Here is a 10,795-nt window from a genome sequence, read left to right as displayed (position 1 = left end):
ATAAAAAGTAATGTGCTCTGTCTATTTTTTGCTTGAAACGTATAACTCTCTCTCTCTCTCTCTCTCTCTCTCTCTATATATATATATATATATATATATATATATATATAAAAGTTGTTTGCAGTTTATAGTTGCAAGACATTGTTTTGTTAATAAATTGAGCCCATTATTATTAATTTAAGATTCAGAAAAATATGTTTCACAATAAAGCTATTATGTATTACAATTTATCTTGCTCTTACAAATGGATTACATCGCGCTGGTAATAAAGTGTGACGAAAAAAAAAATTTTCACTAAAATTTATATATTGCAAGCCGAACCAACTTGAACGTGTGGAGAACAAAAGAGTTCGGATCTTTTATGCGCCATTCTATGTTAGGATACAGAAGTATACCTGCCCTCCTCGTTCAAACTGTTGGGCTGATGGATAGGTCATAAAAATCGGACGGTATTTAAGCGATAATACAAAATGCGAAATTTGTCCATGCAAGTAAAGTTGAAAACAAAAGTTTCCTAAATTTACTTTTTACCGATATCCATTTGTTCAATAGTTATAGGGCACGGGTGAAAATGAAAGAATCATTATTTCTTTGGTTGTTATTCAGATATCGTGAGATGCGGTCGGGTGTGATGTAGGTTTCAGAAAAACATTTTCTTTATCGCGCCAACGTTTCGATCTTTTATTGAGATCATCTTCAGGGCTCAAAGTGTTTGTCTTCTGTGTAATTGTGCCATCCTTGCGTGTCGTGTTGAGAGTGCCCTTCTTATTAAATTATTTCTTCTTTTAAATTATTCTTATTATTTCTTGGATTAAACCGGGCAAATTTGCCTCCAACCAAAGCCATTTTTTATTGTCATTACTGGCTTAAAAATTATAAAAATAACCTTTGTATTTATCTTTTTTATTTAGCTTGCTCATTACCACATTCATTACAAGAGGACATATCACTTTTATATAATACAATGGGAGTTCTTGAATATCATGGCAAAACCCCAAAACCAGCGAGAATAGACGGACCTAGACAAAAAAGTCACAATTTAAACTCTTTGAGTCGATTTTTGTAGCGATTTACGATGTATTGAATAGTTGCAATGCTCGAATCAGTTCAGACACTGCTCCGCAACAAAAAAAAAAAAAAAACCGTATCTACACCAAGATTCATGTTGCGATTCAGTTCTAAACGAAATGGTGGACGAAGTTACTATCAGGGATTTCGCTCGCCCTTATTTGTTTAACAAATAAAAATCGTAATAAAACAATTCAAAACAGATTTGTTGGTAAGAAATCTATATCAAGATTCTTAGCCAAGAACACTTGGTTGGTGAAGCACCACTTTCTTGTTTTTCTTTTTTTTTGTGCAGGCAGCGAAATTGGCCCTTCAGATGGTATATTTTATTGAATTTCGTCTATGGAAACATTACTGAACTCCGTCAGTTGTTTAATACTTCATTTTGTAACGGTTTCTAATCGGATAGTTCAGTTATATCCCAAATTGCAGACGATGTTGCCGTCCTAAGCATTGGCCCAGCTAGACCTTGCAAGACTTCACACAAATCTCCCAATGGTGTAAAAAGTGGAGAATAAACTTGAATGCTGAGAAGGCGAAACTGGTGACTTTCACGTACTTAAAAGATGCACAATCGCAAATGATAGCCCTAAACGCTGAAATAGTCCCTAACTAACCTTTTTATGTAAGGTTTTGATTGAAATGAAAAAGTTAGTGCCATGAGCGGGATTCGAACACACGACCTTCGGCTAAATACGCCGCTGCACTACCACTTGGGGAGTTGGTGTCCGAGTGGATCGAAGTCACGATAGCTCAAGGGGTAGAGCAGCGGCGTATTTAGCCGAAGGTCGTGGGTTCGAATCCCGCTCGTGGCACTAGCTTTTTCATTTAAACCAAAACTTTACATAAAAAGATTAATTAACTGAATGAAGTAATTTGGTCAATAGACCACGAAATATAATGGATTTAATAAGTAAAACAAAGAATAACTTCACTAACAGCTTCCCATGGTCACTTCATATGTCGCCGAGAATCGAATCCAGATTACACGACATTTGAAAAATGACAAAAAGAGGGAAAATTCGAACGGTTGTAAGTTGAGATGGAGAGTTGGTGTCCGAGTGAATCGAAATCACGATAGTTCAAGTGGTAGAGCAGCGGCATATTTAGCCGAAGGCCGTGGGTTCGAATCCCGCTCGTGGCACTAGCTTTTTCATTTCAACCAAAACCTTACATAAAAAGATTAATTAATTGAATGAAGTAATTTGCACAATAGACCACGAAATATAATGGATTTAATAGTCCTTAAAGTTGAGTCCGTCCACTATCTAGGTCTTATACAGTACAGTAAACTCACTTGGCGCTAACATATCAATGACATAACAGCGCCAGATACCGAATTTTATGCTTAAGACTCATAATTGGCCTAACTTCACCGTTCCCAGTACATCTTAAGAGAGTCTTGTATCCGGACGATATGCCAATATAACCGTCGAATATGGGCTTCGGCAGCAGCCGTATAAAAAGAGTGCAGACTAACCAAAACAGATTTTTCAAGCCCAGCATCAGGGGCCCAGTGGTTTGTCAGGATTGAATGTCAACTGCACGACCTCTTCTGGTTACCTGGTATAGTAGGACGATCAAGGATAAATTTATATATCGTTTTATTGTTTTGTAAAATCCTGAACCATCACTTGATTTGAATAAAAATTTTAGTTTATAAATTGGCGAACTAATAATCTCAACAAAAACTGTTTTTCTCTTTTTAATCTCATTTGATATTCGATAAACTTTTTGAACCTAGTCCAAGGAAAATGGTGTTTAAATAATAAAAACGTATTGATTTTAAGAGAAGGACGTTCTTCAATACTTGTGTTAAACTGCACTTAATCATTCTTCACAATTCGGCAATTAACATGTGTATATTATAATTGAACCTTTTAGTTACCTTTTTACGATTATAAGAATGGAAAAAACCGAACTTATGAGTTATTAAATTGTTTAGTTTTTAGTTAATTCAAATAATTCTTCTAAGAAAGAACAAGTATAATATGTATTTATTAGAGTGAGTGGTGGGGACTGATGGAAAAATATAGTGACACCATCGCCCTTCCAACATTGAGTTTAGGGCACATGGTAGAATATTTACAAAAGTAACCCGTCTAATTTCGATTAGTTTATTGGTCCATGATATTGAATATTCCATTAACCAACAAGAATGACCGCAATCATAGGTGTGAATGTATTTATTTGTGCGTTTGTATTATAGATTAGTTTTAGGCAAGGTTATATTTTGCAGGCGTTGGGGGCTGAACTGACCTAGCTGTCAAAAACCCCCGACAATCTCCTGAGCATCTGGCTTAAGTGGGATATTAGCGACTGGGTAGGTAAACCTCTGAGGTATAGACTCTAGGGTCAGCACTTCGTTCAGCACGTTAAAAAAAGTTATATTACATTATAAACATTGTGTATCGCAGATACTTCTGCTCCAGCTAGTATGTCATAATTTAATTCATTTCTTAGTGCTCAAAGGGCATCTCCCAATTTGGAAGGTGTTCACATATTTCATCAATTCGTGTCCATCAACGGGTGACGTTCGCAACCTCCAGTTTGTTTTCTTTAAAAAGAAAAAATCATTTAACGCAGGAAAAGACAACCTATTCCTTCTTAACAGTTTCAACCCAAAACTGGATTTTTCATATGAAAGCGTGAACTTGTCATTAGCATCGAAAGTTGTGATACTCTTCCCTTGCAAAGACTCATCTCATTCATTTTAATGAAAATATCTTATAAATACGACAGTATACATTGCCATTTCTCATAACTGAAAACGTTGGGCAATTTGAAATTGTGTTCCATCAAGAGAGATTAGACGAACGTAATTCCAGTAATCATGAAAGTGCTTTCGCCAAGATAGCCACCTAACTTCTGTATGGTGAAGGTGGGAATGATGAAGGCTTCCCGTATCGACACATAGTATTAAGAAAAGTCTTGACTTAAATAGCCGCGACTTGGTGTAATTAATAACTTGAACAGACTCATCCAAAACATTTAAAAGTGGCGTTTGTTTCATAGCTAAAGCATGCCTGTGGTTACAATGACTGCTGCTGCAAAATAAAAAAAATTCGTTTTCAGTACTCATTGTTATTAGTCTTTAATTGTATTTAATCATTCTCCGTTTATTTTTGTAATTATTACTTTTTCTCGAAGTTCGCCGAGGACCCCCTAGTTAGACTCGGCGGAACCCCAGGTCACATTTGATAAGCCCCGATGTTCATTTTCCTATTTATATGCCATTCACTTAGTCCGGTGGAATATTTGATATTTCCTCTTATACTGGGCGGCATCCTATTTGCTCCGTAGACAAGGAAAGGATAGGGAAAAAAGAGTCGGCCACAAAACTACGACACGTCGACCTGAGTAGATCTATTGTGCTCCCCTGTTATTTATAACTCACTGGTCAGCTTCAGGTTACTAATCAGCCTGTACAGCTTTGTCATTGGCTCCTTAGTGTAGGATCTTGCTTGTGGTTTTTCTTGTCCTAGTTGCAAGAACCTGCGTCTAGGATCAGTTTCAATGTTACTTCACAGAAACATACAATGTGCTCTGCGGTCTCCTCCTCTTCCTAGCAGTATCTGTACTGTGTTTCTTCTGTCTGTACTCCGGTGCATGTGCCTTCTTAAGTGGAGTGCCCTGTCAGGATTCCAACCAGAATCCTGGTTGGCGTTGCCTTCCAGGAATTCTTTTGTAAGTTTTGCGGATGTTCATTCTATGAATCTCTTCGCGAGCCTCATACCCGTGGTATTATTCCACCAGGTTTTGGACTCATTAAGGATCCATTTTAAAACGTATCCTCTTTTGGCAGCTAGCCACAGTAGGGTTCAGGACCTAGAGACCATGTTGGCCCCCATTTTTGCGAACAAATCAACCTTTTCGTTGCCTCTACGGCCCGAATTTCCAGGGACCCATGCCAGGGTCAGGTCAACCAAGGGATGACACCCTTCAAGTATGTGAGACACATTGAGCAACCTTCCTCTGCATGCCGGATATACGTATGCTTTGGCCCTAAAGCGTTACACTAGGTCATTTACACATTATTAATGTAAGAATTATGGTGGAAGAATATTACTAGCGAAAACTTCCAATTTAAAAAGTAAGGACGTATCAAATGTTACACTGAGCCATGTAGACATAGTTTGTTGTTTATATAAACCGATTAATTGATTAGATCATTCAAATAAACACATTGTTTATTTTTGCTTTGTTTTATTTGCTTTAAATAATTCAATATTACTCTTTGGTAAGTGTAATCTTTATTAACAATTATCTGTACCCTCCATTTTCACAATTATCTCCTATAGCCTGGAAAGATACTGAATAAAACATTAATTATAAGACCACGAGATTAATGAATTTAAAAACAATTAGGAGTGGGATAAAATTGAATTATGTCAATAACGCATTTGATAATAATATGATCGTAGATCGATGTAGGAATATCGAGTACTCCACCAACTAACCAGTATAAGTGCAGTGTACATATGTGTGATTGCATTTATTTGCGCGATTGAATTATAGTTGTTAGGACTGTTGGTCGGGTAGCGACATATAATTATTTGCGACAGGCTGAATCCTGGGATCAATAACGTATTACTTTAACGAAGATTCATAATTTAATTCACTTAAAAACATAAATCAAAAGAAACTACACAAATGGGTGATGTATTATGGTGTACCTCTCGAGTTTGGGAGGTTGTTCTTTGTCCCAGTCAGATTGACTCAATCAACAAATCGACAATAGATACATAAATACGTAAAATTTGATTTTTTTAAATATTTCTTTATTTTTGGAATAAAAAATTTAAATGTTGAACCGGTACTGGATCACTTATTGAGCCAGTCTACCCTCTTGGGCTTTGGTGTACTCAAACGGATTTCGGCTTTGCGCCATCCTCAGTGAGGAACATCAGAATCAAAATGTCAGCCATGAAATATTTAATTGATTGGTTTTATCGTTTTTACTTTTAAGACTTTACTTATCTTAGGAATATTGAAGATTTTTTAAAATACTGCTCGAAAAAGATTAACTCAACTAGAAAACGAGTTTTTGTTATATATTTAAAAATCGTACAAAAAAGATTCACTGATTAAGGTTCTTAATAGCTGTTTAATTAAAAATAAATTCTTTTCGGCTAGATGTGCTCCCTTTTGGACCTTTGGAGGTCTAAATAATAGAAGAAAAGAGCTTTACAAACAAAGGGATGTCAGATGATAAAAAATACAAATGTGTGTTTGCTTGCTTGACCCGAGTACTTGCCAAGGAAACGAGAAAAGGCAACCCAGGTAATGACACAAAAATACACGCTTTATACTTCGTACAGAAATTTCCTGTGCCAAACTTTTAACATTGTAATCATCAGAAAACTGTGATAAACAATATCGAGACAGACCAAACTACTTATGTATTTTTTTAACATAGAAATAGCCACGTCGTGTTGAGAATCCCTTGTAATAAAAATTTTAACAGTCAAAATCAATTTCTCGCCTATCTTGCTAATATGTTTATGTTTTTCAATTGTCAGTTACGAACAACACATCGACAGCATATAATAATGTTTTAACTTTAATGTTGTCATCTCGAACACCCGTCCTGATATTAATATCTGAACTGAAGAGAACTGAAATAAAGAATTGAAAGTGATATGCAAATAAAAATGACCTGGATGTTTCTTTGTTCAAAAATTACTTACACTTCTAGGAATAAATTTAAAAAACGCACAAAAGTAGTAAATAATAAAATTATATAAACTAAATATGCGTAGTCTCATAAGAAGATAACGTCGCAAATGGTTTCTTGGTGATTGGCCTTGACTTGGGGGTGTTGGCTCCATATAGAGAGCGTGTAGGAATGTCACCCCAAATGAGAATTGTGTTTGAGCACGACAACGAATACTTGGGTCCCTTGGTAAGCGAAACACGATTGTTTTATTGCATATAGTAATTTATAGATATCCAGTTTTGTTTCTTTTTGTATATTGAGACTGATTGTATTTACTAGCGTTGGATAAAAGGCAGCTAGACATATCTTCGTTCAACAGCTGCCTAGTGTTAGTACAAATGTATTCCTAGATGAAAACCAGGGTCTTAACCCATTTCGTTCATATCTGATTCTTAAAGATAACTTTTATGTAATTTCGATAATTTTTTAGGTAATAAAATATAATCTAATCGCAGGTCTTTTATGGAAGACATTTCCATTGATTTTTTTTTCTCCTATGACGAAGGGAATATTAAGGTCATTTGTGCGGTGTTTAGTGACCGTTAGTTGATGATTATTTGGAGATGGTGAAATGCGGTCTGGCGTGATATAGGTTTAGAAAAACATATTCTTTATCTTTCCAACGTTTCGACTTTATTGAGATCATCATCACGTCTCAAAGTGTTTCTTTTCTGTGTAGATGTGTCATTATTGTGTGGCACTCTCAACACGACACACAATAATGACACATCTACACAGAAAACAAACACTTTGAGCCCTGAAGATGTCGATAAATGTTGAAACGTTGGAACGATAAAGAATATGTTTTTCTAAACCTACGTCGCACCAGACCGCATCTCGCGATCTCCACATAATCGTTAAGGTCATTGTGGTTAGTGAGGCTGGAGTCATAGCAAGGAGTTTGGAAAATCCTTCTGAGGACTGATTGTAATGCTTCGATTCGATGTTAGATGGTTTGATGGTACCCCACAGTTCCGCTCCGTATGTCCAAATACGTCCAAAGTAATGTTAGGTATGGAGTTTGTTCTTTACTGATTTCGGTCCTATAAGGCTGCTCGTCCATTGGAACCGAACAACGACGGCCGTTCAGCAGCCGAACTGTTTGACCAAAGCCGAACGCCATCGTCCACTGTAGCCGATTTTCGTCAGTTCACGACACAGCCCAAATGGATATAGAAGATTTGTTGCTGCTCGAAAATTCTTAGTTTACATACAAATGGAATGAAAGAAAAAAAGTATTGGAAGTTCCATTTCTAAAGCTATCCTTGACCACAGCTTACGCTGGACATCTCTCCGATGATAGAGTGGATCACGCATGTCCCAAGAGCCTGCTCCTCAACAGCAATTATCAATTTTTCGCAATCCATCGAACTGAAAACGAAACGAAAAGGTAAGCAAAAAGAAAAGAACGGCGTTAAACAATGGTGAGCGTTTGATGTCACGTGGTTGACAGTTGAATTCGAAGTAACCATTCGGCCGAATAGGACTGGAAAATCCAACATTATTTGGATCGGAAAGTGCTTCGGCCGTACACGGCCCAACACGACCGAACGAATTGGTTCTAATGGACGCGTGCTTGTTTCTTCACTTTTGGATCACCAGGCCCTATTCGGCCGTGCAACGACCGAGCAAGTTCGGCCGGAAAGGGCTCCAGTGGACGGCCTACCTAAGTCTTCGTAGTTGTCCAAACTGTCCATTTAGTTCTTGTCACTTGAGTCTTGTCTGACGCTTCCACGTCAGTCTAATATTGAAGTATAAACTCTAAGTATTTTACTTGTGTAGATGTCGGCAGTTCTTTACTGTTAACGTATAGACGTGGGTAGGCTGTTTGTTTAGCTTGAACGTAATTTTGGTACATTTGTCCTCCTTCAGTTTCATTTTCCACGTTTTGCACCATTATTCAATGAGCTCAAGATGGAGGATATTGGAGGTAGCTTGGGTAGGATTGGAGTTAGGAGATAAAATTGCGGTATCAGTCTGTTTAGGTGTAAGGATGGTATTGGGATATATCGGCAGGTCAGAAGTGTAAAGGACAGGACCAAGCATGCTCCCTTGTGGGACGCCACCACCGTGTCCATCGATAAATCGTTGCCGGATCTAAAACTGAAGCAGCGATCGATTAGATAGGATTTTATGATTTGGTAATAAAGTTTAGTTTGAAGAGAACTCCCGGGTACTAGTCTCTGTCAAAAACTTGAACATGTCTAAGAATGAACGTGAAATTAGCTTTTTGCTTTGTGTACTTGTACTTTTTTGACCTTAAATCTTCTTATTTGGCCCATTCTTCAATGAATAATACAACTGAATTAATTCGCTATTTTTCAAATACGTTTCAATGAGTAAAACAACCAATCCTGTCTGGACTAATTTCCAAACAAATACGAATCAGAGTATGATTAAAACAACTACTTTGGTTTAAATTAAATATGTAGTACCTTCATTTTGTAATACGCAATTACTAAAGTCTAAAATTGGCATGATCTACCCTGGCCAACTGACTTGTACCGAATGTCAGTAGCACCCATTTTGTTCCCCAAAAATTTTCTATTTAGGGTTTAGGTGTTGACACGGCGCTCGTTATTGTAAGGTAAAGGTTCCGGGTACGAATCCAGCGGCCCTGTTTCGAACACGAAATACTTACAAATGGGCTTTTTGTTAAAAACATCGACACCCCGAAGGTTGAAATAACCTCGTTTAAAACAAATTTTCCCCCTGTATTAGTACATTTACTCGACAGCGAGAGTAGGATAGATAAATTTTAACAGTTTTGATAACGTTAATTGTAAAAATATTTACTGTTTCAAAGTCACATTTAGGGAGATAATCTCTACCAACCTCAAACATTAACATTTAAAAAACGGTTGAATCACTAATTATTGTCCAATAAGTTCATAAATGAAACGCCATGTGGGCATTTATCGCCTTTTTTTATTTATTAATGAAGTTGTTGAGAAGTTATTAACGAAAAATATGTTTTAATGTCCAAAATGAAACTCGGTGAAGTACATACATGTGAAGTACATTGCATAAGTTGCATACCTAATTTATTTTTCAATTCAGCATCATCTTCGAGCGAATGATGTTTGAGCTTTGTGCTTTGATGGCTGCCTGGCTGTCTGCAATGAATCTTGTTTTTGTAAACTTTGTCAGATTGAACTGAGTACATCTCTCAAATGTATGGACTTCAGCCTGAAAACTATCAGTTATTAGGGCAAAAAACAAGTGTCAAGAATGGAAACCAGCCCGGAGGACCAAAAATTTTGAGAAGAGAAGCAAGTCCCTTTTAACAACAAACCTCCACTCTCAAATTTTTGTCAGCCTCACCTTTACAAAGGTACAATTCTTCCTGATGACTTGGAACGAAGTGGTGAAGAGTAACGAAATATTAGGTTTTATACTCAAAAAACCTCCGTGAAGTGATGTTAACAAAATATTTTTATTATCAAAATGATACTTTTACTCATACGAATAATTTACAAGTTGAATTAAATTAAATATAAAAAGGTGAATAAAATTAATTAAAAGAATTTTAAAAAAATAGAGCAAAAATAATAGTAATAATAAGTTGGTGTATTCAAATAAAGAAACGTATTAATAACGAAAATTTACCTCTTAATTAAATGGATTGAACTTAATAAATTTATAATAACGAAACAAGATCCAATATATCAAGGCCATAAATATTTTTAATTGTATCTACAAATCTTTATACCTTCATGTATATATGTGTTATTTATTGGAAAGAATGTATTTCTTTTGTGCGAATGTAGGGGATTATCCACTATTACTCCGAGGAATGTTGAATACTCTGGGGTGGTGTTAATGAATTTTTGTGTGTGAATGTAACTTATTAGCATGAATGGAGTGGGGATTATCCTCTATTACAACGAAAAATATCCAATACTCTGGGGTGGAACAAACGAAGTCTGGTGTGTCAATGTAATTTATTAGCGCGAATGTGGAGGCTTATTCTCAATTACCCCGAGGTACATCGTGTATCTAGGGTAG

Source organism: Cimex lectularius, unplaced genomic scaffold (genome assembly GCF_000648675.2).
Source record: "Cimex lectularius strain Harlan isolate CLEC.00 unplaced genomic scaffold, Clec_2.1 scaffold6, whole genome shotgun sequence".
NCBI lineage: Eukaryota > Metazoa > Arthropoda > Insecta > Hemiptera > Cimicidae > Cimex > Cimex lectularius.
This window is presented reverse-complemented; position numbering follows the sequence as displayed.